The 26634-nt window shown below is 33.2% G+C and overlaps 1 protein-coding gene across 3 annotated transcripts in view; it reads right to left on the reverse strand.

The window, feature by feature from the left end:
- LOC132700280 (poly(rC)-binding protein 3) overlaps positions 1-26634 on the reverse strand; it is a 171179-nt gene that overhangs the window by 86799 nt on the left and 57746 nt on the right. The gene's annotated exons all lie outside the window — the stretch shown is intronic.

Below are 26634 nucleotides of genomic sequence, written 5' to 3' on the forward strand. Positions count from 1 at the left end.
AACAGGCGTCATTCTTCTTTTATATACGGCACATTTCCTAATTTTGAAACTAATATTGTTGCAATACACTAACGGTTCTGAAGAAAAATGTAACTCTTTTTCGCGATCCCGCTAAAAGCTGGATGTGACGCCAGGTGCCAGTAAATGCTTGTCACGAAGTCTATATGTTAACAATTCGGATGCATCCTTTGGACGGTGCAAATCTCTAATTAAATAATTTAATTCACTATGGTGAATTACTTCGAGCTTTCTAAAATCTGGTGTGCAATCTGAGTCATCTGGTGCGGAATTAGATTCCTCTGATCCATGAGGGACTACTCGAATAGCAGAGTCAACATTGGGATACAGAATTTGTTTCTTTTTTTTGTTGAATCCTTGAACATTACACGAACAAAAACAGCAATCATAACTGTGATGCCTAGGCTCTCGCCATACCATAAGATCACCAAAGCTTAAACATTTCTTTCTACCTTTTTTCCAGTTTCTTAATGCTTCAACACAAACAGTATGAGGAACCTAGGACCACAAAAGAAGCTACAGTTTTGCTTTGCTTTACTACGACATAACTACAACAGATATAATTAAAGTTAGTTGGATTGTTCACACAATGTCAACACTAGAAATACGAACAACGAAGCGGCGAACACAGTAGCACGACGACCAATACAACCAAACTGCGCAGAAGCAGGTTACAGCGATGTACTGACGCTTCTGCGCCAACTCTGTTGCTTTGTAGACAATTTTAATATTATCCAGTGTTGAAAAATCACATTTAATTTCATAAAAATCAATTTATTTTAAAATCATGCCTAACATGGAACAAACATATTCATGTCATAAGTATGTATATTAACAAAATAACATTCTTAAGATATAGAGCGCTATAAATTAAATGACGTGATAGGGCAAAAGTATGGCGTTTTTTAGAAAAAGGTCCCCCAAAAATATACAAATAGGCAAAAGGCTTTTAAACATCAAAATCACTGTAGACCTGTGTTATTATTTATCGGCGACTCACGTAATCGAAGTTTGTTGGGCCGTACACTAGAGGGCGCGTTATTTGAGAAAAATTGGTGAAACGACTTGGTGGTTACTGCGTCGTTCCAACATCAAATCACAGATTTTAAACATTTGAACAATTATCTAATTTATTAATTAGTTAGCGTATTTCGATATGACGGCGTGAAACTTGGAGATCTGTTAGTTGGAACAAATATTTTTAAAATCAGTCCTCGCTTCGCTTGTGTTGCATTCGCTTATTTTAAGTTAATTTTTGAGTCATTCTGGTCAGAAACTGTCAATAACGTTGCCGATTAATCCATAACATCTACATTTAGATACAGGTGATTTAAATGTAATTTTAAATTATGGGCTACAGCATCAAATTAAACTGTTGGTTCAATTAAAAAAAATCTTATAAATATAATTCCCAAGCATTATTCACAAGCAAAGATACACAAGAAGATTTCATAATATATTTATGCAATAAAAATATTGTTCCACTCCCTTTAGTAAAATACCTAATTATACACCGGTCTAGCATGCACAAAGCGTCATTTTACAACGTCACTTTCGTTTCTCACGGTTCCGAGCCACTTCGGACATTTTCGGGATATTACCGCACGGGTTTGGGAGCAATCGGATGTTTTCGGAGATTTTACCACACAGCTTGAATTATGACGTTTGTTTTGCAAAAATGTACCCAAAAACGAACGGTAGTAGAAAAAGTATAGTAAGCAACACGTTCGGTAAACTTTTTAATTCACTCGTTTATTAAACACTCGTGACTCAATTGCAGTTTACCGTATTCTCTGTATAATATATTATTTTCTACTTCCTTCTGTAAAATACTTAATTATACACCGATCTAGAGTGCGTGAAACATCACTTTACCACGTAATTTTCTTGCCCCACGGATCCTAGCGACTTCGGGCATTTCCGGGATATTACAGCACGGGTTTGGAAGCAATCTGGCGGTGTTGTTTTGCAAAAATGTACCCACAAACTAACGGTCGTAGAAAAAGTATAATATGCACCACGTTCGGTAAACTTTTTTTAGTTACTCATTTATTAAATCGCTCGCTCCGCTCGTGCCAAATAAACTCGTGGCTTATATGCCGTTTACCGCACTTGTTGCATAATATACTATTAGCAAACATGTCATTTTTCTAAATAAATCTGAAAGTAATCCTAGGTTTAGTTAAAGCGCCTTTAAGTAACTTACTAACTTAAAATCCAGACTCTCTTTAAATCGTGAAAACAAAACTGGACAGTACTCATTCGCTTAACCTCTATGCGATAACTGAAATTAACATATGGTACTTCACTCCCTGAAGATTAATTGGCATCATTGTTAGATGTACACCACGCATCATATCTATTGATATTTCTCTACAATGAGCTATTAAGATTTCAAATAACTAGCAATTTTTAGGGTTCTATTAAGGCGATTTTAAATCAGTTACTTCGAGTTGAATTTTTCTGATATAAGTTATACTACTTTGCTTGTTTTTGTTTACTTCGCGGCTGAGCTTTGGGTTTTGGTTAGTTCAATAAGATTGAGATAAATGTCGATATTGTATACTTTCAGGAATCCAGAGATATCCCGATTAACAAGTGCAACCACATTTTTTGTCCATAATTTCTAATACATACCCTACGTCATATTTCCTTCATTAACTAAGTAATAAATGTTGTAATTAAAAGAAAGTCGTCATCATCATTTGTCATTTAACTTGTTTTTTTTTTGACATTTACCGATAACTGTGAATCTTCCAATCAACTCAAGCGTAACGTCATTAGTGTGAGTTCGGTAGCTTGAATAATTTTGACTAACTAAAATTAAAATTTAAAAAATTTAAAATTATTTAAAATTAAAAAAATTAATTTGACTAACTAAAATTAAAATTTAAAATCGCCTTATAATGTTAACACAGTTATTGACGGAAGAAAATACCTAATAATCAAATTAAAATCAGTTAAGTAATGTTTTGCAACAACGTTCGTCTTTTATAGCCTCGGATAAACGGGGCCTGACATAACATCCTTCCCTGTGGGACGCGGAAAATTATTATCACAAAGGACGTTGTTAAGTTTTCGCGAAAAGAGCCATTAAAAGGTGACATTTTGTCAATTTTGACAACAAGTAGTACAACATTCCCGTAAAGTAGATATAAGAACTGCATGCTCCTCTTGCATCTCGCTCCCTCATTTTAGTCATTCAACTCTAAAGCTCAAATTAATGCTGAAATCGGCGGGAGCGTCTTCCGTCTGGCAAAAAGTAAAGTGAAACGAAACCAATTACCACCGCAGGAAAAAAATTATAGCGCGTCGCTGATATTTGATGTTGTATGCCGCGCGTCGTTGCCATAGCGACCGGGCAAGAATGAAAAGCGCGTGTTGCCAGGTTACCGGCAGGTGACTCGCGAGTGCTTGTCCGGAAAAGCGAAATTATGTGACGTCGGAGTGCCTCTTACCAGATTTGCAGCCAGCGGCGCGGCTCAATTAGATTACCGCCCGCCAATCGGTTAACTAGGATCGCGAGGAGTTGAAGGTTAGCTTGGTTAATAAAAGATTTGCGGTTCCAGGATCTAGAAATGTATTTGGTATGCGTTCTCCGCAGTTTTGTGTTTTATACCTTTCTACCGCCTGTTTAACGCAGTTTTATGGAAAGTAAGAGGATTTCTGCATAGCTTCAGGAACCTAAGAAAAACTGAACGTAAAAAAGAAAGCTTTAAATATAGTTCGATTCTGTTGAATTTAAATTATGTATTTTCAATTATTCCAAAATCTCAATTTGCTTGGGTATTGTTGTAGTTGGTCGATTTCGTTTGGTTAGCACTTGATGATAGTTAGTGATATAACGCACCGACACGTTGAGTGGTTTTTCAGAAAAGATTAGGTAAATTTATAATTTTTACTATTTGCTCTATAATGTTGCAAGTCATTGCTACAAGTATGTTTCTGTTTTCATGCTATTACATGCACTTTAGGTGTCGTACATGTTAAAAGTGTCTCTGATGGTATTGATGAGTTGATGAGTGACAAGCGAACGGATGATACAGTGTCATATATATATATATATATATATATATATATATATATATATATATATATATATATATATATATATATGATATCCCGGAATATAGTGTCATCATATATATATATATATATATATATATATATATATATATATATATATATTGCATTTGATAATGGCACAGTGTTGCCGAAACAGCTGTCATTAATCATTAAAAACTGTGAAAATGTGAACATTTTTTTGTTCTAATTTAATTGTCTGAAATATTACTCGCAACAATTAAAACCAGCCCCAACTTATTGTTGCTACGTGACACACATCTTCCTTTTCCAGATAAATTTATTTTGTTACTTAAATAATAAAATTTATGGATGGTTGCATATTCCATTTGAATAAATAAGCTATAGCTTGTTAAGCGCTTTGCAAAATGGACCACAATTTTTAAAAAGACCAAACCGACCCTTTTTCTCGTCACGCGTTACGTCACCGTCGCGTCATTTTTATAACCAAATGGAGTATTTTTATTGGGATTCCCTGAATCGCTAAGTGTCGTATTCGGATATCCCTTGAAGATCGTTATTCGTAAATTAGACATCACAAACGCATAATACTGCACGGGTTTGGGAGCAATCGAAGGTTTTCGTAGATTTTACCACACAGCTTGAATTATGATGTTTGTTTTGCAAAAATGTACCCAAAAACGAACGGTAGTAGAAAAAGTATAGTCAGCAACACGTTGGGTAAACTTTTTAATTCACTCGTTTATTAAACTCTCGTGACTCAATTGCAGTTTACCGCATTTTCTGTATAATATACTATTTTCTACTTCCTTCTGTAAAATACTTAATTATACACCGATCTAGAGTGCGTGGAACATCACTTTACCACGTAATTTTCTTGCCCCACGGATCCTAGCGATTTCGGACATTTCCGTGTGTTGTTTTGCAAAAATGTACCCAAAAACTAACGGTCGTAGAAAAAGTATAATATGCACCACGTTTGGTAAACTTTTTTTAGTTACTCATTTATTAAATCGCTCGCCCCGCTCGTGCCAAATAAACTGGTGGCTTATATGCCGTTTACCGCACTTGTTGCATAATATACTATTAGCAAACATGACATCACAAACGCATAATAATTTATTATAAAATATATATTATTATTAAATTATGATAGATAATACTCTACAATTGCAAGATTTAAAATATTGTTTGATGAGTCAATTAAGAAGTTGGCAATTGACCAGTCCCAACACTATTAATAAGCAATTAGTTTTGTTTACTTTTGTGTTGGGATATTCCTTGTAGAGGTTTAAATTTAAATTTTACTTCACAAACGCATAATAATTTATTATAAAATACATATAATTATTAAATATTGGTAGATAACATTCTACAATTGCAAAATGTGATGTCATTTAAAACATTTTTTGATTATTGAATTAAGAAGTGGTTATTTTACGATCCATTGGGCGGTCCCAACACTACATATGTGATAAGCATATCTAAGGCAGACTTTCCTGTCTGAACTCTTTGATCAATTTTTTAATTCCTTTTGGACAGCATCTTCGATGCTGAGACTCTATTGACATATCGACGTATTTTTTATGAACTTCTCTCAAAAGTTCTTTGTCAAATAATAGGTAATTACAAATCGACTGCTTTGCTCATTAAAATTTTACCCGCGTCCGACCGGCGTTACTTTCCGAGTGTCTGAAACTTCCAGGGAGTTTTTTTTATTCACCCACCTCGAGCAACGAGTTCTCATAAATCCCAACCCTCCGGCGATTTTTTATATCCGTCTCGTTCTGCGGAAAAAAAATATCGCCCCCTTTGAGACCCCGCGCTCAAACAAAATAAGAACTTTTCGCGGAGAAAGAGAACGGAAACCAACCCGAACAGAAAATTCAATCTGTTACCGCATTTTCGCCGCCTAATTTGCCTGATTGCTTTACACTTTCACCTTTAATCTTTTAATTCGCCGCGAGGGGTGGGGGATTTTTATTTATCGTCGAACCCAAACAAACGCGACTTAAAATTTAAGTCGTGTGCGTGAAATTGAAAACCCAATTGCACGAAAAACCGCACCGGCAATTTTAATTCGGTTGAAAAATGTTGTCTGAAATAACTGGGGAGGAAGGGGGGTCGAAGGTTTAATTGAAATCGTCTCGCTCGCAGCCCGTAAACAAAAGCTCGAATTATAAACAGTTGAAGGCGTCTACTTAGATTAATTGCTTATCTGTCGGAGCAAAGGATTAGGAAGTCCAACCGCTTAAGATACAAAGTTGTTCTATTGTGTTTTGACAAATTTTCGTTTCATACTGTGTCACGTTCAGAGACCGATTAGAGTACCCCCTTAATGCGCGTCTTGGATGGGGAGCTTTATTCTAAATTTGAGGTGTTGAAGGACTTTTTCTTAGAATATCCCGAAAAATTATTCCCAGACTCGGCAACGATGCTGACATAGACAGTTTAAACAATTCAATTCAATTGCAAAAAGTGAAAGAAATTGAAATTATTTTGAAGTTCGAATTTCCACTTCTTCTGCTTGGTCGATATGCATCTCGCGCGTTGGAGATTAATATGTTTATTACGAAGTTTCAATTTGGGTAAAACATATCGATCAAAATCGATAAAATATGATTTTTCCGTCAGTTTTTTTTTACATTTTGTTAAAGTTCTCAGTGCAGATTGAACTTGCTCATTAGCTCATACTTATCGAGTGCGTCAAATTTGTTGTAGTTTTTACCTTGATTGATCTATACGACCCGTTACTATTTGTCCCTTATTGATGATGGATATTTTTAATTATCTGCTCACTAATTGCTATGGTTTTTGTTTTAGCAATGTTAAATTGTAGCTGCCTCATTTATCTTATTTAACAAGTATTGCGGGTCTTAGAGTGTATGTGTCGAAATTACTGCCTAGTCTACGGAGTGCAATCCGCAAATAATACGACGATAAACATATAACATTATTCCAAAAGCAGAGTAGTAACTGCAAGAAAAAAAGAAACAACCTTGACTTTTCATAGCGTATGGCTAGGAGAAATGGTTGGCGCGTATTTCACATGAAGCCCCTATCAGCATCGTGTAACTTCACATCAGATCTCATGGCAGTCGCGTACCATTTTGCTCTGTTGCCAAGCAACGGTAACTATTGTATTGCGTTTATACATCATTAAGCGATACAAATACGGCAACAGCGACATCGTGTAAAGCAAAATCTGAATGCATGATCCGTGCTGACGATTCGTCCTGCTCAAGTCATTTCGTATTTGTAATAATAAGGGAGGATCGAACAATGTATTTTGTAATATATCGTTTAAATATCATTTTAATTATCTTTTGTTTAACTGTTTAGATTAAAATGTATAAATTAGTTTTATGCGGGTGCTACACATTTTTGTGATTCTTTGAATAAAGTTAATTGAAATGGTATTATTTTATTGAACACTAAACTTAAGTAACAGTCAGTAGACACACGTCCCAATTATTAATTAATAATAATAAATTGGGAACACAAAACATTTTTAAAAACGCTACCAGAAACAATTAACAAGTTTTCATGCAATAAATGCATAGCAAGTTGCACTACGACTATGTGAATAAAATAAAACCGGTTTTTAATGAAATGTAAAATTTTAAAATATTTGAATGATACGCAACATTAAGGGGGATGAATATTAACCTTCGGTAACTTCTGATTTGCATCATATATTATATTCAATGTCAAATTCCCTTAACAATTATCCATTTAAAGACGTTTTCTGTCACTTCTTAATTATCGAGTCAGAACAAATATTGAGAGGAGAGCAAGACGCGAAATTAACTTCGGTATTGACCTTTTCCCGAAGAAATCCAATGGAACATGAATGAAAAGCTCAGCGAGGCAGCATCGTTTTCAGCGTGGCTGGTTGACGGATTTCTCAGGGGAACGGCAATCGCCATCGTCCGTGAAGTGTAAAATGACGTGGCATGTTCTCTGATTTTTTTTTTCGTAAAAGATCTGATAAAAGTACGAGCTAAACGACCGTGTCGCGACATTTGTCGAGATATTTGACTGTGGCTAAAAAATGTTTTATGTTTGCATGTTTAGCTCTTTTAATCTTTAAACAATAAAAGTCCGCATATTTAGTTACTAAAGATATTAATTATTTTTACACTATTATTTTCTTTTTTTTCTCTTTATCAAAAGAAATCAAAATCTAGGAATTTTTTATTTGACTACGACACTGAATTAATGAGGGCAAATATGTGTCATTGAACCTCGTTAGGTCAACTACTAGTCTGGATTAAAAGATATATTTATTAAAAATTTGTATAATTGATCAAAATGTGGGATTAGTAGAGGTAATTGAGCTTTAAATTGAAATTAGATTGTTTAGTAAACTATTTAATAATTTTAGCTATTTTGTTAGTTAATGGCATGCAAATTTTATTTATAAGTTCATTACTTTGTGTTTCATATCAGTGCTATTTTAAATTTTGTTGGTCCAGTGGCGGTTCAAAGATTTTTTTATTCTATTAAATTTTTTAATTTTAGGTCGTGATTATATTTTTTAAGACATTTTGAGTATTTCTATTTGATTGGGAATCCAGCAGTGAGGTCAAATTTGGAAAGAAGATACACAACAAGCTTCTGCATTTATTAATAAGGGAAGTCATAGAGTACCCTGATATTGAAAACTATGTTGCGAAAATTTGTCCCAGGACGTGCAAAAAAGCTATTTGAGAATGGAATGAAATTTTCCAAGGTTGTTTCCAACTCTCATATTTTACTCTTAAAGATTGGGAGGTAGCACTTGAATTTAATATATATAGTTAATTTTGAGACCCTCTGTATATGTAGACTTATAAAAAACTTTAATGCAATTCCCAGTTTTTCCTCGACAAGTTTAGTGTCAATATTTTCAAAATTTATTTTAAACTATTTCAATTTTTTGAAGAAAGATTTAATCGATCTTTTGTTGTCAAAACATTACAAATGATGATATTATTAATGATTAGTTTTAATTTGATTTCCTAAACACCGCATATATAAAAGAGTTTTCCAGGTAATTGTTACCAATTCAATGGATCGACCTATTCGGTAAAATTAATCATTGGCTTTTCAGTCCGAACAATTAGTTAGACGTTTGACAATCGGGTTTCCCTCGAAAGCGCATTCGGGGTCCATTTGGAAAGCGTTTGAAAAGCTTTAAATAGCAAATCAGTCGATTCAATGGCGGTGAAGTCAACATCACCGAATAGAAAGCAACAACATGCATTAATCACGCATTGCGAAAGATTAGGGATGGCAGACAGGTAATCCGGTAGCAAAATTTGTACTGCATACTGTCTCGGTGATTACTGATAAAAAATCGTTTTATAAAAGTCAACGATTCGTTGTTTTGCCTTTGTGAATAGGAAATCAAAACTCTGCACCTAAATAAGTTATTGAATTGGCTTTGTTTGTTAAATCAAAAAATGCATTTTCCAAATTTGTGAACGGTAAAAACTGCAAACATCAAATATTGCCACATGAAAATGGACGATAACCACGCAACGCGTTTATCCTAAATGTATGGAAATAATGGTGTTTATCCATTTATTGTGCACTCTACTTTGTTTGTTTTATTCGATTGAACCAATATTCGGTGAGCTGTAACCTAAAATGTATTATAAATTTAGTATAAGCAGCGTATTAATTATATATTCCTATAATGAAACTCTGTTCGTTCCATACAACCTTCTAGGAAGAAAAGAATAATAAAAAGTAATGTTAATTTCAGAATGCCTTTAAATGATCGTTTTTTTTTAATTTTCGGTGAAGTGGATAAGATGAAATTAAAACCACAAATACTTTTGAGCGTGGCTAAAGGGTACAGATCTGCCACTTGTTTTGACCCCAAACTATTCTTATGAGGGTGTTAATTGTTTGGACAAAATGTGCTCTTGTTTAAAGTAACGAAAAGTCTGGTTTTCGAGTTATATGAGTTTTAAGCTATTAACGCTAACCGCATAAATAAATTATTTAACGTAATTTTCAGAATCAGGTATTTCAGGGGTAAATTAATGTTCAGAAACAAGTATTTCGAACAGTAACATTTATGACTTTTACTAACCAAAGTAAGTAAATATCCTATTTATAATAATAATGAAAGCCCTTATTTAAATTATAAACAATTTTACGATATAAGTAAATAAAATTTTATCGAAATTTAGTCTACTACGTGTTCTAGTCTAACCCGAAGAATTCTCAGTTCTGTCACTTAAAGGCTATACTTTAAGTGAAACAACCAGTAGAAGATTCGTAAATGTAGTTTTAAATCTAATATGCACTTTTGGTTTCTTTCTCATTTAAGTGAACTTGCAACGCAACATATTTATTGAAAATTTGTGGGATAAATTGGTTCCAAAATTGGCTCTGTGTAATTTAGGTTGGTAAGACCACAACAACAAACACGAAACACCGTTGACACTTTTCCATATATCGGGTGTCCCATATTTAACGTACAAGCCATAATTATTTAATTTTCAAAAATAAAAATTCAATTACGAATGATTAGCAAGTCTCTTTAGAAAGTTAATTTTAAAAAACTATTCTCTGCAAACCAACCCTAGCTTATTTTTCTTGAACGGCGTTTCTGTTAGTTTTTTGAAATTTTCTAATGTTTCTGAGACAATAAAGTCTATGGAATAAAAAATATTTTTAACAACAAATTGAAGTAAATTTGTATGTATGATAATTATACCTATATGATTTTTTTTTATTTAACACAATTTTCTAAATAAAGCTCTATCGACTTATACACAAGCTTCATTGCGCCTAAAATTTCTCCGAAATAAGGAAGCGGTCTGAATTATGTTATATCATAAACATTATATAAACTCAAAAAATATTAAATGCATTATTTAAGAAAAAAGCTTTGGGTTGTTTTAAGAAATGTTTTTGGTCAGTATTTTTTATTATTTTGGAACGAGCTTTGCTAATCACTCAAAATGTTTTTAATACAATTTTTATCTTTACACATACTCTAAACCGATATTACCATACCACTTATTAATAATTGTGTTCCCATCTATTGAGTGGTGCTTGGCTTTATAGATCCCGTGCCATCTCCCGGGGGGTCGAATATTCCAGTCGTCTCTCGATGGGAGACTGGCTTTTTAGACCAATATATCTGCTTATGCCGAATTTCCACAAATGGTTGAAAAATGTATCCAGTTTTAGTCGTTATATTAGTCAGTTATTTCTTTGCTTATATTCATTCATTTCGTTCACTTTTCAAGAAACATAATCAAGATATTATTTTTCAAACAGAACGGAGCCAAAACATCATGAAAACCGGCCTGTTAGTCCCTTAAAGCGAGTGGAAACCAAAAATAACATCGTCGCTTCCAAGGGGTAATCTCATAATGTCCTGTCGATTTGATCCGGATTTGTGTTCTTTTCAGTCATCGATTCTCCCCCCGAGAGACAAATTCAATTTGGGAGGGAGGATCTTACGTCCAGAGTAAGTAAATATTGTGTTATGGCGCTTAGCGCGTGACGATCTGTTCAAATTCTCGTTAACAGTTTGTTCATTTGCAGTTTTTGCCGCTAGACGTGTGCAAATAGACCAACTGTTGCTCCGAAAGGGCCGCTTTCATTGCTCGCGTTTTCTGTTAAAGTATTATTCACTGTCAGGTCGTTGCGACTTATGTTCCGGGCGCGGGTTCTTTGGCGTTTTCACACGTCTCGGTGGGAGTCGTAAAAGTTATGTTCCGGCTCGTAAAATGAACAACGGAATATATAAAATAACAACGCCGCTTCCGGACCTCACAAAGTCGCAGCTCCAACAATGTCGGCGTAAATGCGTAGTATAGATCTTTAAAACTAATTAGCTCCGTCGTGCAAGTTAAAAAGAAAGGAAAGGTATTTTCCAAAAACTCTAAATTGTATGTTCTCAACTTAATTAAATAAAAAAAAAGTTTTCAATAAAAAAGTACAGAGGTAAATTTTGGTAAGCAATTTTTTTAAAAATTTAACCAAAAAGAGAGTGACAATAACTTAAAAGTGCATTTAGTCGAACCAATTTCAGTTTTTAAACCAAAGCAAAGAAGCGTAACCATGAATAACCCAAGAAAACAATCAGGAAATCAGTAAAACTAATATATATCTGTCTATTAGATAATATAGTACAGTTTATGTATCAGTAAAAATATAACAGAAGTTGAAGGTAAAGGATATCGTATTTATACAACTTTAAAGGTTTTATACATATGCAACACACAATTATCATTATGAATTAAACATCTCAACTAGTAAATGGAAAAAAAAAACGAAAATCCGCCCAAGTAAATGTCAGAAAATTTTGGGGTTATGATAAACATTTTGTACTTTCTAATAAATGGTACATATTAGGCTGCATTTTGTGGCGTTTTCTTTTTAAACAGCGATCTTACCCACTTAATTGCCTTAAATTTCCCATAAAAAAATGAACAGTATCGAATAAACCAGCTGTCTGCGGCCATGTTGGTTGTTACACTAGGTCTACGTGTATCATTGGTTCAAAGCTTGATTTGTATTAACAGCGTATGCGCACTTCTCAACATTTTTTCTAGTAGCTATATGATTGACCTGAAATGGTTCTGGTAATGGGTAAATAGGAATTTGAAAAGCAAGTTTTATTTAGAGCGAGACAGATAGTAATGGGGAGGGATGAAAAGTTATTACTAATTAATACCACTCGGTTTTTTGGGGGTGTGGGTTTGTTTTGTGGAACGATGTCATCATCATCATTTATCCTTCTTTGAACTAAGTGGTTGTGATACACTTTAACTCCTTTTTACGGAAGGAAAGTTTTTTTTGGGTAAGTAAAGTATTTAAAACTATTATTGCATTTCATATGATCCGTTTTTATAAACAGATAATTCATTTATCTATTATATAAATGAATAACATAATTATATAAATAAAGTATTTATTATTATTCTTATATTATATAAATAAATAACAAAATTATACAAATAAACTATTTTTAAGCAATAATAATCCTGAGAAGAATAATGTCATATTTTGAAAAATAGATTTATTTGTAGGTCTGAATTTTAAGGTTCTTTTAAATTAGATTGTTATTCGCTTTAATTTTTAGAAATATTTGTAGAAAATGATCACCAAATAATAATGGGTAAATGACTTCAGTAAGAATGTATCTGCAAATAACCAAACACCTTCCATTCACATAAATGAACAGAAGAAATGCAACAATGTCCATTTTCCATTGGAAAAGTTGAATCACTTTTCCAGTTTAGATCGAGTTCACTGGCAAAAACATATTATACTAATCTTGCATGTCTTACTGGTTTTAGAACACTTCCATTCTTTTTCAATTATCACCGGTCAATACTTACCCACGTTTAGTGAACCTACCCAGTTATAACTACCTTGAATAAAGAACTTGCATTACTATAAAAATGAGAACAAAAATGAATTATGAAACTAACCAAGAAGAAATTGTTAAAGAAGATGCATTTTCTTTTATAATCCTTTTTTATAATTTAGATCAATTTACATATTTGTATTGTCTAAATTTTATTCTTATGAGCTTTTTTGTCTTAAAAGGACCCGAAGCTTTAAGACCTTGTGTCCAAGACCACAGCCATTAAATAAAAAACTGTTACAATTTTTATAATGAAAACGGTGCTGTGGGATTAAAATTAATCACGACGCTCAAAACAATACATCATTCGAGGCGCGAGACTCCGTAATCCGCATTGATTACACCCCGTCGGTTGTACGTGACGTCACATCCGGTTCGGTGCGAAATTCGGTTATGATGATTTCGTTTCGCGTCATGGATCCGATTAGTGATTCCGATGGCATTTAAACGTCGTAACTAGGGCTGTTTGCAGACAAACAGCACGTTTTTGTTTTTTGCTCGGGAGCGGGACGAAATTAAATACGCCTCTGTAGATTTTATTAAATGTCCTCGGAAATATTCCGAAAATTCGATTGCTTTTGAAATAAAAGTTGGATCGAGTCTGTTCATAGATATAAGAAAGTGACTAACTGATACGAATTAAGGAAAGCTGTAAGAATGAAATATGGCCGAACAGGTCCTTGCTTTGGATATAGGATTCTTCTGCTTTCTCTATACATTTAACAGAATTGGCCCAGCTTTGTGGAGGGATGATAAAAACTTCGGTTTCTATAAGTTTCAGGACATTGGAGTTAACACGGGGAAAAACATTGTTACGACGAATGACAGATGTCAGGTGATGCCAAACATGTTCAATGGTATTAAATATACAGTGGTAAGGTGGAAGCCTTAAAGTTGTATGCCCTAGATTTTTTGCATAATTATCACGGACGTATTCCTTTTGTAGGTTCAAGCTTTGTAGAACCTCAATTAATTGCTTTTTGGTATAATCTTCGTGAAAATAAATGTCGTTAATATACATGTAGTTTTGGATGGTTGCTTGTGTGTCACATGAGGAAGGGGTTTTAGTCAACTGTCTACTGTGATAACTTGCATTGTCCATTACAATGACGCTATTAGGAGGAATGTTTGGAACTAGTTTGTTTTTAAACCAACTTTCAAATAAATCAGCGGTGGTGTCTTCATGGTATTCCAGAGAAGAATTTTTAATATTTTTCGCAGACAGAGAAAGTCCATTTGGAAACCATCTTTAGAGCCAGCATGCAAAATAGTTATTCTTTTACCTCCTTTTGATGGCGCGTGTGTTTTACACTTATCAGTTGAGTCAACCCAACCTTTTTCCGGAGTATCATAAGTGTCGAACCAGGTTTCATCCAAGTAAATAATTGGCCTTTGTTGTTCTCTGTAAATCCCAATTTTTTCTAGATATTTTGTCAATTTTTTTAAATCTAGAACCCATGTGTTGAATACACTTCCATAAGGTAGTTCTGCAATATTTAACACCGGTTTCATCTTTTTCAAGATATTTAATATAGGCACGCTTTCTTCCTCGTATGACTGGTAAATTTTACGCTGTATTATATCTTGATCACTATCATCTACACTCGAGAAAATGTCAGCATCGCTTCTTTTTTTTATCGCTCAAATGGGATTATTCACAATTTTCCATACAGTTGATGTTGGAATTTTCATCAATGTGGCCGTTTCTTCTAAAGATGCTTGCTTGCTGGCACCATGTTCAATGAGAGTCAAGTAACATTGTTTATAACTTCCTTAGTCTCAATAGAATAGTGTTTTCTACATTTGGGCGGGAGCATCTCCTGAGATACACTAGACTCGCACATATTTTGCATAATTCGCACACAATTCAAGACACGCTGTATTACACACGAAATCTAATAAAATTAAACTAAGTAGTATATTAAACACAGGTAAGTATAACAGTATTTTCTAATACGGACCTCAATTTTACCTGAATTTAAATTCTGAAACTTTAGGTAATAATCTTGTTGCATTGTATGTTAATGACCGCCCTTGGATAATCCCATTCAAAAGCAATTGGTCACTTTCTTATATCTATGAACAGACCATACCGCCTTTAGAGCGCGTTTTGCAACATCACTACAAGCAGAATTTATTTTTTCAGAAAATTAGCTCCAATAATATCACTTTTATTGCCGCAACAAAAGACCAAATAAGGGCAAAACTGCGTTTTATATTTGTTTCCTAACCTATAATATCAGTAGTCTGCTCCATAATGACATCCGTGCTTTCTCTTCGCCTTTTTCTTAATTTAGATCGATGATTTCTTCCTATTATTTAGAAGTGATTTTACAAAAAATGTTCTTCTTTTTCTTTGAATACAGTTTCCCTCATGGTAGTCTATCCTGTGTTTATTCCAGTAAAGCCTCTCCAGATAAGGAAGTCCAGCATTATTTCCATAGTCTCGGCGGTTTTCCTCTCGATCTTCTTCCTACTACGTAGTATTCTAAGTGTATGATTCTTTGTAATTTTTGGCAATCTGTCAACGACCATTCTGTCTGCTTGTTCATTCCAGAATTTTTTTCTTATTCTAACCCTTTTTGCCAAGTCTTGGAAAATAAATAGGAAACATGAAATAATTCTACGGCTTTAATATGATTGACACATAAACACCAGCGTTATAATTTTTGGAATTTTGTTTTCCAAGCATAATTAGATTTTAAACATTTCGACAGATGGGCAATATTCAACAATATTGAATTAATATTAAAAATTATTGACATTTTAAATTTAATGTTCGTATAATAGTACATTGATACATATTTTGCTAAAATAAAATGCAGTTTTCACTAGCGAGTTGTATGGAATTTTATGTATTTATGTATTTTTTTATAAATTTCTGTAAACTTGGGTTTGTAATTTTTTCCAAATACTTTTTTAAAATGACTTTATCTTGTATAATTTCGTAATTATATTGTACTGTTTTCAAAAATGCCTTTAATAATGCTGTTTTAACATTTTTTTAAATTTAAGTAGCAAAAAAAGTTATAGGTTACAACATAATTTGTCAAACTTTGTCCCTTTTGCTATTTGTGTATCTTTCAAAAATTGCAGTTGACGCATAAAAAACAGATTTCAATAGTTCTTCTGATATGTAAGCTTTCGCCAGTCATCTCGGAAATTAAAATGCTGCTAAAATTGGACAGCCGTGCACGATTAATACGCCATAAATGGCGATTTTAGTGATCAGGCTGTCGTTTTGCAAACGAGCTCTCACCCCTAATGGCTTATTTGAATTCTCTCGGATTTCAAACGTACACTTTTCGCATATTTTATACCCCTCTCGACACATTTTATTCATACCATTTGGGGTGGTGAACCTTATCCGAACATTACTAATTAGCGACAATCTGAGCGGTCAAAGAAAAATTTCGATAAATTCAATGGCGTAATATTCAAATGGGGCCTTAAAAATCTGCGCTAATAATCTAAGGTGAATAATATTTACTAAAATTGAAAATGTCATATAAAAGTGCAAGTTTTATAATAGTTTCAGCAAACTGCGTATAACACGGGTAGTTTTTACTTACAGAATTTTAAAATAGTTGGTGGAATAATTCCGTGGATAATAATATTTGTTCCTTACATTTACTTATTTGCTTTATTTGTTTAAGTGCATTGTTTCTTCTTCAAAAGCGAAATGAACAATATACTTTAACAGAAATATTACTTTTTTTACTCCCGTCTATAAAATACCTAATTACACACCGATCTAGTGTGCGGGAAGCGTCACTTTACCACGTCAGTTTCGTTTCCCACGAATCCGAGCCACTTCTGACATTTCCGGGATTTTACCGCACGGGTTTGGGAGCAGTCGGATGTTTTAGGAGGTGTTTCCCACGCCTTGAATTTTGAAGTTTGTCATTCTGACGGCCATGTCGGTGAATGTATTCGTGTTGTCTTGCTCTTGCGAAAATGTACCCAAAAACTAAGGATCGTAGAAAAAGTATAGTATGCAACACGTTCGGTAAACTTGTTAAATCACTCGTTTATTAAACACTCGCGCCGCTACGCTCCGCTGGTGTCAAATAAACTGACGAGTCAAATGCCGTTTATTACTATCTCGACCAAGTGACTTAGCTCGTCGCGTTGCCCTAATATCAGTGTGGCACCGCAGATCTAGGAGGACGCTTTTTTCTGTCGGTTGAAATTGAAGAATTTTTGCAGGTATCTTATAATTACATTGATCTTGTGCATGTGCGAAAGCTTTAGCGTAATTTCAGCGCTTGCTGCCTACTTATCGCATAGAGCATATAAACCACGTAAAAGTATAACCTACGACTGTCGAAAAATGCTGCGTCGTTTCAGTTTTTCTGCACAAATTAGATACAGAGTGTCTCAATTTTTTTTTTACAAATGGAGAAGAGTTTGTCGTACATTTCTAAAAAAAATCGCATATGATTTTGATAAATGATCAAAACATGATTAAATTTCAAGGGAAGAGCAAGACATTTATATCTAGTAAACAGTCAAGTTACATTTTGCGTCTATTGAGAGCACTCTACCTTAACGTTTTTGGAGTTTTTAATTTGAATCAAAATGATATATAAAAATGTTTATCTTTTTTTTAAGGAATTTCGCTTCTAGTCTCTATGTTAAATAAATTTGTATGAGCGTTGTTAATAACTAAAGAGACTGCCGAAAATAAAAAGGTTGTCGGAACGAAATATAAACAGTCGTTGTTGCCACATGAAACGGATCACTGGCAACTATTTTTTTATCAACAGATACCCGCAGGTAATTTTTTAACGTTTGCCTAACTACAAACTAAAAAATTAATCAACAGGACTATATAGGTACAGAGTTATCACAGGGAAGTGGCCGAGAAAAACTTTTAACACAAAAGTTGTATTATTTTTGCAGTCTTATCTTTTAAATTTGTAATATAAAATAAAATAAATACGTATGTCAAAGTTGGGAAACAGTAGCAAGTGTTTTATTTTTAAATATTTTTTGCTCTCCTGATTTCTGTTCTGTTCTGTTCTTGAATTATTTAATTTTAAATTTTTGATTAACTAAACAGATGTTTATCGAGTTGGCCAGGCGACAGTGTGACATATTACATTACAGTAAATCGAAACATTTAATTCAAAAAATGGGTTACTCAGAGGAAAAAGGCTTCAAATAGTTCATTTTTTTTATTGAACTAACAATATAATAGCTGCAGTTCAATGGCAATACCGTCAAATTAATTATGGGCGACGTATACCGTCCGATGGCAAACGCTAAAATTTAATGAAACCAAAGGTCTTAGTCGAAAAAAGAAAACCGTTGTTAATAATGAAAATGAAAACATGAATGTTTGTATGTTTTTAAGGCTACTACTGTTATGAATAATAATTAAATATAAAATTAATTTCATGTAACTTTTTAGAAAATCCCGTTCAAGTTCAATCTCAGAATGGGATTTACTTTAAAATATTATAAATATCATCCCTACAAATTTATTCCAGTTCAAGGCTTATCTGAAGGAAATAAAATTTGAAGGTTACAATATTCTCAAGAAATGTCGAGGCATATAAAAAAAAATCTCGATTTTTTGGCAAAATTCTCATAAAGCAACCTTCACGACGGAAGGTAAGTTTCATTGGAAAAATAAACATTATATAATGGAACTGATTTTGCATTGAGTCAAAGAATTGAACAAGAAATATTCATGCTCAACAGAGATAATCCCGGCTTTGTTTTGAATGTGACTCATCATAAAATGAGAGGTAATATTAGAAAATGGTTGGGAAATCATATATAGAAAACACATGGCCATTTACTTCACGTTAAATTTTCATTACTGTTAGTTTAATTATCGTTGTTATCGGTTTTATTGTCGTTTGTTGTCGATATTATGTTCTTCAGATTTTTTAGTATTATTGGTTAATTCATACTTATTGCAATAAAAAAGGCGAACTACTTAAAGATTTTCTTTGTCTGAGTAACCCATTTTCCTAACTGAAGGTTTCAATTCGGGGAAAGCCTGACCAACTTGATTAACATCTGTTTAATTAATCCAGAATTTAAACTTAAATTATTCAAGAAACATCTTTCTTGATAACAGAAAATACATAGGGAGTTCCATTTAAAAATAAAAGATGTTTTCATATAAACTGAAATTATTATTTTTAATTAAACAAACTAAATCTCAATTTTCTGTTATGGCCATTTAAATTTGGCTTTAAAGGTATATTAGTGTACATTTTTGCATTTATTGGTGATGTTGATGGCGAGACTAATTAAATTAAATGTCTAAGAAGAAAAGAAGAAGAAGAATAACATTATATATTTAATTGAAAAGTTTATGCCACGTCCAATACGTTGTGATTGCAAGCTTAGTATTGTTTAGATTTTTCTCTACATGTTCGAGTTTTCGGATCATGATTGCTTGCTGATGGTTTCACTTTTTGTATTTACCAGGCGCGTCAGCAAGTTACTACGATTTTTAAAGCGGTTTTACTGTTAAACTAATATTTAGCAAATCCGATTAATTAACCTTTCGGCTCCAATTAAAAGCGGATTTTGTTTATTTACAGATTGCGTTATATCGACAAAATAATAGCGCTACCTAATTATCGGCGCGCGGCGTATTTTTAAATATGGAATTGCCTATCGAGGATTATTTTTATTTGTTTAATCGGAAATCCGCACCGTTGAATTGTTCCGGATGCAATGATTTTCCGCGATTCGTACGGAAAAATGTTATTTATACTGGGTATTTTAAAAAACGCGAAGCTAATTTCTATAATAATTCTAGAAAATTAAAAAAAAACGTTAGTGTGTTTAATAAATATGTGTCAAAAGAGCCAAAAAGTGTCTTTTTAAAAATTATTTCTAAAACGCTTTAAGATTACTAAATTATATTTACGATACAACTTAAACAAATAAAAAAGTTAAAGAATTCAAAGTTGTTACCCCCTCCTCTGTCTTTAAATACTTTTATTGCATTCTAAAAATTACCGACCTTATTTGTTTACGATTAACCTGTTCAGTATTGGTATGCAAAAAGAAAACCTCAAAGTATTAAATCATAGTATTCTCAATTTCAAAAAAGACCTTTGTATATGACCTCAAAAGTTTCAAATAAATTACCACACAGAAAAAAGATCGCTGGTTTAGACTACTATATTATGCAACCAGTGTGGCAAACAGCATTTGAATCACGAGTTTATTTGGCACGAGCGGAGCATAGCGGGGCGAGTGTTTAAAAAACGAATGACTTAAGAAGTTTACCAAACGTGTTACATACTATACTTTTTATATCCCGGAAATGTCCGGAGTGGCTCGGATCCGTGGGACAAGAAACTCACATGGTAAAGTGACGCTTTCCGCACGCTAGATCTGAGTATAATTAGCTATTTTACAGAAAGGCGTAGAAAAATGTTTATATTGGATGTTACTAGAGGTCATTTGCAGTTATTTTGCGTTATATTTGAACTATTCGAAATTTCTCTTATTACATTACATTATTGGTTGATATAAATAAAAATTCGCAACCTGGAACATCCACTTGTAAAAGCAACTTTTATATTAACACTTACTTATTTTAAAATTTTCATATACTTTTGGCTAAAACAACTCAACAATGATGTCTATTAACATGTTCCTAATTCCATAACAAAAGTGATCTTAAATAACTAAAATAGTAACGTTTTTGACTATAAACAACAGTATGTTTTTATGGAAAATTGTTTCAGAAATATAATTCTGGACAAAAAATTATAAAAATAAGAATTTCTGAAAAAAATTGTTGTTGTTCTTTTATTATCCAAAAAGTTAAAAATTTAATTTTCAACACAGTCACAAAATGGGATAAAAGTAACCACTCTTTTTTTTTTAATGCAGATGGATATTTCAAGCAAATAACCTATTAAAAATGAAACCACCAACCGAGAGACAAATATAGTTTAACGAAGAAAAAAGAACTAATCAAGCCCACTATAATAAACAACTATCCTCATTATCAAAAATAAATATTTGTAACCTTTTTTGAAATTAACTACCTACAGATAAGTCCTTTAAAATGTAAATTGGTAATTTGTTGAATAATTTAGGAGCGTTATATATTTATTTATTAAAAAAGTTATATTCTTATTTACGACGCCACTGCACAAAATTTTAAAATTTTGTGGACAGTGACGTTTATTACCCAATTTTCGTCCAAATTTCATTAGGATATCGTTCCAGAAGCAATTAAAAAAGATATCTTTCTCCAGAGTCGTATATTTTTGAAGGAGACGTTTTCGAAATATATTTATTAAGTATTCAATGAAGAATTTAGCGGAACGTTTTTCGAAAGACTCCGCATATGTGTGCCGTTTTAATCCCGCTTCAACCGCATAAACGGCTACCATAAAATATAGATGCAATGTCCCGTCAGATACTACATATTTTCAACTTCGTAGCTACCTACACAATTTATCCATTATCGAATCCTCCGGGAGGAAAACGAACCGAACGTATTGCAGGCCGACTCGACTTTGTTTGTGACGTTTATGTCAATATCAATACAAACGGTATGGCCATTCTCGTATAGGTTTTCCGCTATATGTGACACTCGTATAAAGATCAGAGGGTCTAGACGGCGAAAAGGACAAAATCAGATAAACAATTTTTGTTTGGGCGGACCTCTGTGCGTTTGACATATGGGTAATAACGACCGAAAAGGGTTTCTAAAGGGTAATAAAATAAACGGCACGTGTTCGAGCAAAATTGGACCAAGCAGTTTTGAATATTGTAAAAATAGCCGAGAGTGATGAAATAAAGATTTCGGTAAAGACAGGAAAAAGAGGCCAAATAAAGTTCAATGAATATCGGACAATAATGGTGGTACTTTTAGATTTGAATTTATTTAACACTAATTTGATTTTAAATTACTGGACTTACGTGGACTTTACTCACTAAATTGTGGCCGTTTGTTAAGCCATCATGCAACATTCACTGAAAAACATGTGGTACATAATATTAATAAATGCTGAACATTAAAATCGTAGTGCTTCAATGATTTATTTGAAAACTGGTTCTTCAAATAAATGAATGGCCGTTCGTTAAAAATACCTTAATATTAATTATTATTTAGAGCACTGAATTAAGGAATTGAATTCATTAATTTGATAATCATATCATATAAATAACGTAAAACAGTCCTTGACTTCGTTGCTATTGATATTAACTTAACAGTGTGTGAATTTAGAAGGCTGGTTAATATTATGAAAAATATAAAATGCTCACAATTTGAAAAAAAAACACTTTGTTCATTTTTTAATATGTAACTCAAAAATTGAAAAAAAAAAAAACAAAACGAACTTCGAAACAATGTTGAATTGGCAATAAAGTTTTTTTTTAAAGAAACTTCCACAGGCTACTGCAATACTTTTTATAAAACTTCTGGATTCCTCCTGGGTCGGTTTTTGTTGACTCTAACTAGCTAACGCTTCGCCAATCATCCTGTTGGCTTCTTCAGAGCTTCACCAAAACCGACGCAGCAGGAATCCAGAACTTTTATAAAAAGTATGCCAAGTAAGTTGTCTAGAATTCTACCTACTTTATCACGTTCCTATGTCTTGTACTTTTCGGGATTCCTGTAGTGTTCATTCCTGCCATGAACACTCTGTATACCTGTACCATATCATTAATTTAATTTAGTCAATTTAAAAAATTCCTGACATAACTGAAACAATTGGTTCTTTAGCTCAAAGTTTAGAATCCATAAATTCAAAGACCAAATTACCACAGCCCTTAATTACAGCAAAATTATTAGATATAAAGGTTGTTATTATGTAAAACCGGTGTTCATTGAGTCAATGTTCAAGAATATGTTCAAAAAAAATATTCGTTTGAAGGAGTTACGCTGAATTTGCTACATCTTACCATTCAGTTTTATTACTTCAATATTTGACGAGCGCATAATAGTGCTTAAATTAATTTAGATGTTGTTAAACTAATCTCCCTTTGATAAATGCCAATTTTGGTGATTCTATCAGTTCTCATTTCCTTCCACTAGACGATAATAAGGACTATCTGACAAAGCGGCGGAAACTTGCACTTGAAACTTGATTACGTGACATCTCTCTTTGACTCTCTCGGCGCGTGACATGGCAAAATGGAAGGGGGAGTTAAACTTTAAACATAGCCAACCAGGAATTATTCAATTAGGACATCTAGTGAATAACACTAAACCAAAAGGAGAAGAATGAAGTGCAGTCTATATGGTTGGTTGATTAAAATCACGGCTAAAAGAAAGAAATCTCTCATTGATAAAATTCAAACTAAGAGGTATAAGGGGCTAGATCAGCATAATAGCAATATGTTGGACATAAGTTAGCAATAAATATAGTGCAGTACTACAACAACAGATGGCAGTGACATTGAAGGGGTTATATTTGGTCTGCATCTTGCACTATTGGTGACAAGCGTCATTAAGTGTTGACCTCCTCAGCGCCTGCATATTTTTCGAACTCAAGTAACCAGCCATTTTCAAGTAATTTTATTGTCGCAACCAATACTACTTTTTACATTTCACCCTAACAGGACCAACAAACCGAGGGAGAGCTTGACAGCGCTTCTGTTCCTTTTATATAATATAATAATATTATCTAGCCATTCTCAATATGGCCGAGTAACCGTGACAAAGACTTTAACTATGAGTGAAGCACAAAATTAACATTTAGTGTTTTTATCTCTCGAAGAATTACAAAGGAACTTAATAAAATAAATCTTCCATTGAATAAACCCAAACTGAGTTGTACGAGTACTACAGGTGCAAGGCACATTAAAAGGATTATAGTGGGCGATTATCAGGCATTGTTTTAAAAAAGCAGTAAATGATATAGTGCAATCACTGAGCACTACAAAAGGCTAGGTGAAACTCGTATTATAAGGGCTGTAATGGGTAGTTATTACTAATAAAGTTCGGATTCTTATGCACAGAAAATGCTTAAAATATGGCCATAAATATGTCTGGTTTTTCCAAACAATTGGGGAAATATATGCTTTTTTCTAACATCTATGTACTTTTATGCCCTTTATTTTGTACGTATATTGTTTACTGAAAATCAAGGAAAAACTAAAAACTATTTGGTTTTACAATCAGACCTATTATTATTGTACAAATTGACAATTAAGTGTTGTTCTCAATTTTCTATGGTTATTTTTTGTCTTTTATAGTTTAATATGCTTTTGTACTTGAAGAACGCGCTTTCGACGTCGACCGAAGTAATTGGCGCGAATTTAAATGATGCACGATGTTTTGGTTCCAAATAATGTAAATCATTATCAACCGTCGCATCTAATGATAAAATTTTTAAGTAACTTTTGACACCCTTCATTTTTTGTTGTTACACTATTAAATTTATCAAGAATAATTTTCCCTATCCTGCTTGGAACTTTTTTCACTCTTCTACTATTGAAATTGACTTTCACGGACTCCATTTTTTTAATAAAGCCACTTACAAAACTAAAATTTACTTTGATGGTATATACTGATCTATAAGCTCACATTTTTTGAAAAATTATAATATAATAAGTTTTTATCGCAATGTTTAAAATATATTCAATTACACATTTCAAATTATTTAATGAGAACTTACCACTTTTCCACAAGCCTTGCAGGAAACTTCTTCTTTTTCCAAAGATAGCTCTGGATGATTTTTAATCCATACAGACACCAAATGATAATTCGCCTTCGGCATTTTGAAGTCAATGATAGTTCACTCTCGAACCCTCGGAGAGCAAATAAAGTGTTTAAAATGCTTGGAAAAATTAAAAAGTGCATATGCAGAGGGTGGGGTGTATTTCACAAGCTCCATCAGTGATAATTTTCAGAAGAGATTGTTAAAATTACATTAGATCAAAGCGTCAAACAACAAAAGATACCAGGACTTATCCTTAGGTAACGGGATTTGAAGTCCACAATATTGCAATATTTTAATCTTATCCGCTTGGAAAATCCCAGTAATAAAGTAATGTATAGAAAAATAGAAAAATTGAAAATATCCATTTTATGTACAAACTCTAGGTATTAGATTTTGTCTAGGCCTCTATGCCAACGGACTCCAGTTGTGCAAAAATTAACTAACTTTCAATTGATAGATTTTCATACTTACGGCATATAAAAGAGTACCATGAAAAAAATGAATAGAAAAAAACAAAGATGATACTGTGATACAGAAAAAGAACCTCATTAGAGATACTATTTCACACTGTACAGGCTGGACATGCAGGAACTTTTTTTGCGGCCCATTTTCCAGACTGTATATAGTTGATAAAAAATTATTATTACTGGTTTATTTATGTACGCTCCTGAAGTAAAAACGTGACCCAGCTTCCCGCGTTCTTTCCCGACGAGCGTAACGCCTTCTAGATTGCGAAATAACTTTCGAGGGAACAAATTGAATAGATAATAATTTCGTTGGGATCCCTCCTCTTACGCAAGCGTTTAGTCTAACTTAACCAGGTTAGCGGAACCGTTTGGAGTTAATGCACGCAGACCGCATTGAACCATTTACATTTTGATGAGGTGGAAGTTTCTTTTGTGTCTAAGAGATCCATCCGTCCTCCGGCTGGAGCTCAATATTTAGATCTTTATTCAAATTTGGTCTTTGAATTCGACACTCCCGTCATTGACAACGCCCGACTGACTCTAGTGTCTTTGTCGTGTGGGCCATTGGCAGAGTAATTTAAGTTTAGGAATCGATTGCCATCAGCCCTCAATCGAAAGACGCCGTCGACTGTTTTTTTTTTGCAGGGGACTTTAATTAGAAGCCTACGCGTCTCTAGAAATCTAATTGAATTTTGGTGTTCGAGTGCCTGTAATGTGTGGAACAGCGACTCAATTAAGGGGAGAAAAGTCACTAACCATCATACCGCAGATTACTTGTTACGAACTTGTTTTGCAAACTTGTCGTCTATGTTTCCTATATACTAATTTTAAATTAATAAAAATAATTTCTATTACTATGCAAAGTCGAAATTTTGATAGTTTTGAAGTTGTTTTCCGCCTCCATTATGCAAAAAGTTTCATACACTATAGTGTTAAAATATGTATTGTATATACAGAGTGATTTCTAATTGGATGTCAATAATGAAGAGGGTGATTTTTAGATGCTTTTAAAAAAAAACTCCATTTAAACATGTATCCTAAATGTCTTAAATTTTGA

The sequence above is a fragment of the Cylas formicarius genome, unplaced genomic scaffold (assembly GCF_029955315.1).
Source record: "Cylas formicarius isolate icCylForm1 unplaced genomic scaffold, icCylForm1.1 PGA_scaffold_4__25_contigs__length_36172078, whole genome shotgun sequence".
In the NCBI taxonomy this organism is placed as follows: domain Eukaryota; kingdom Metazoa; phylum Arthropoda; class Insecta; order Coleoptera; family Brentidae; genus Cylas; species Cylas formicarius.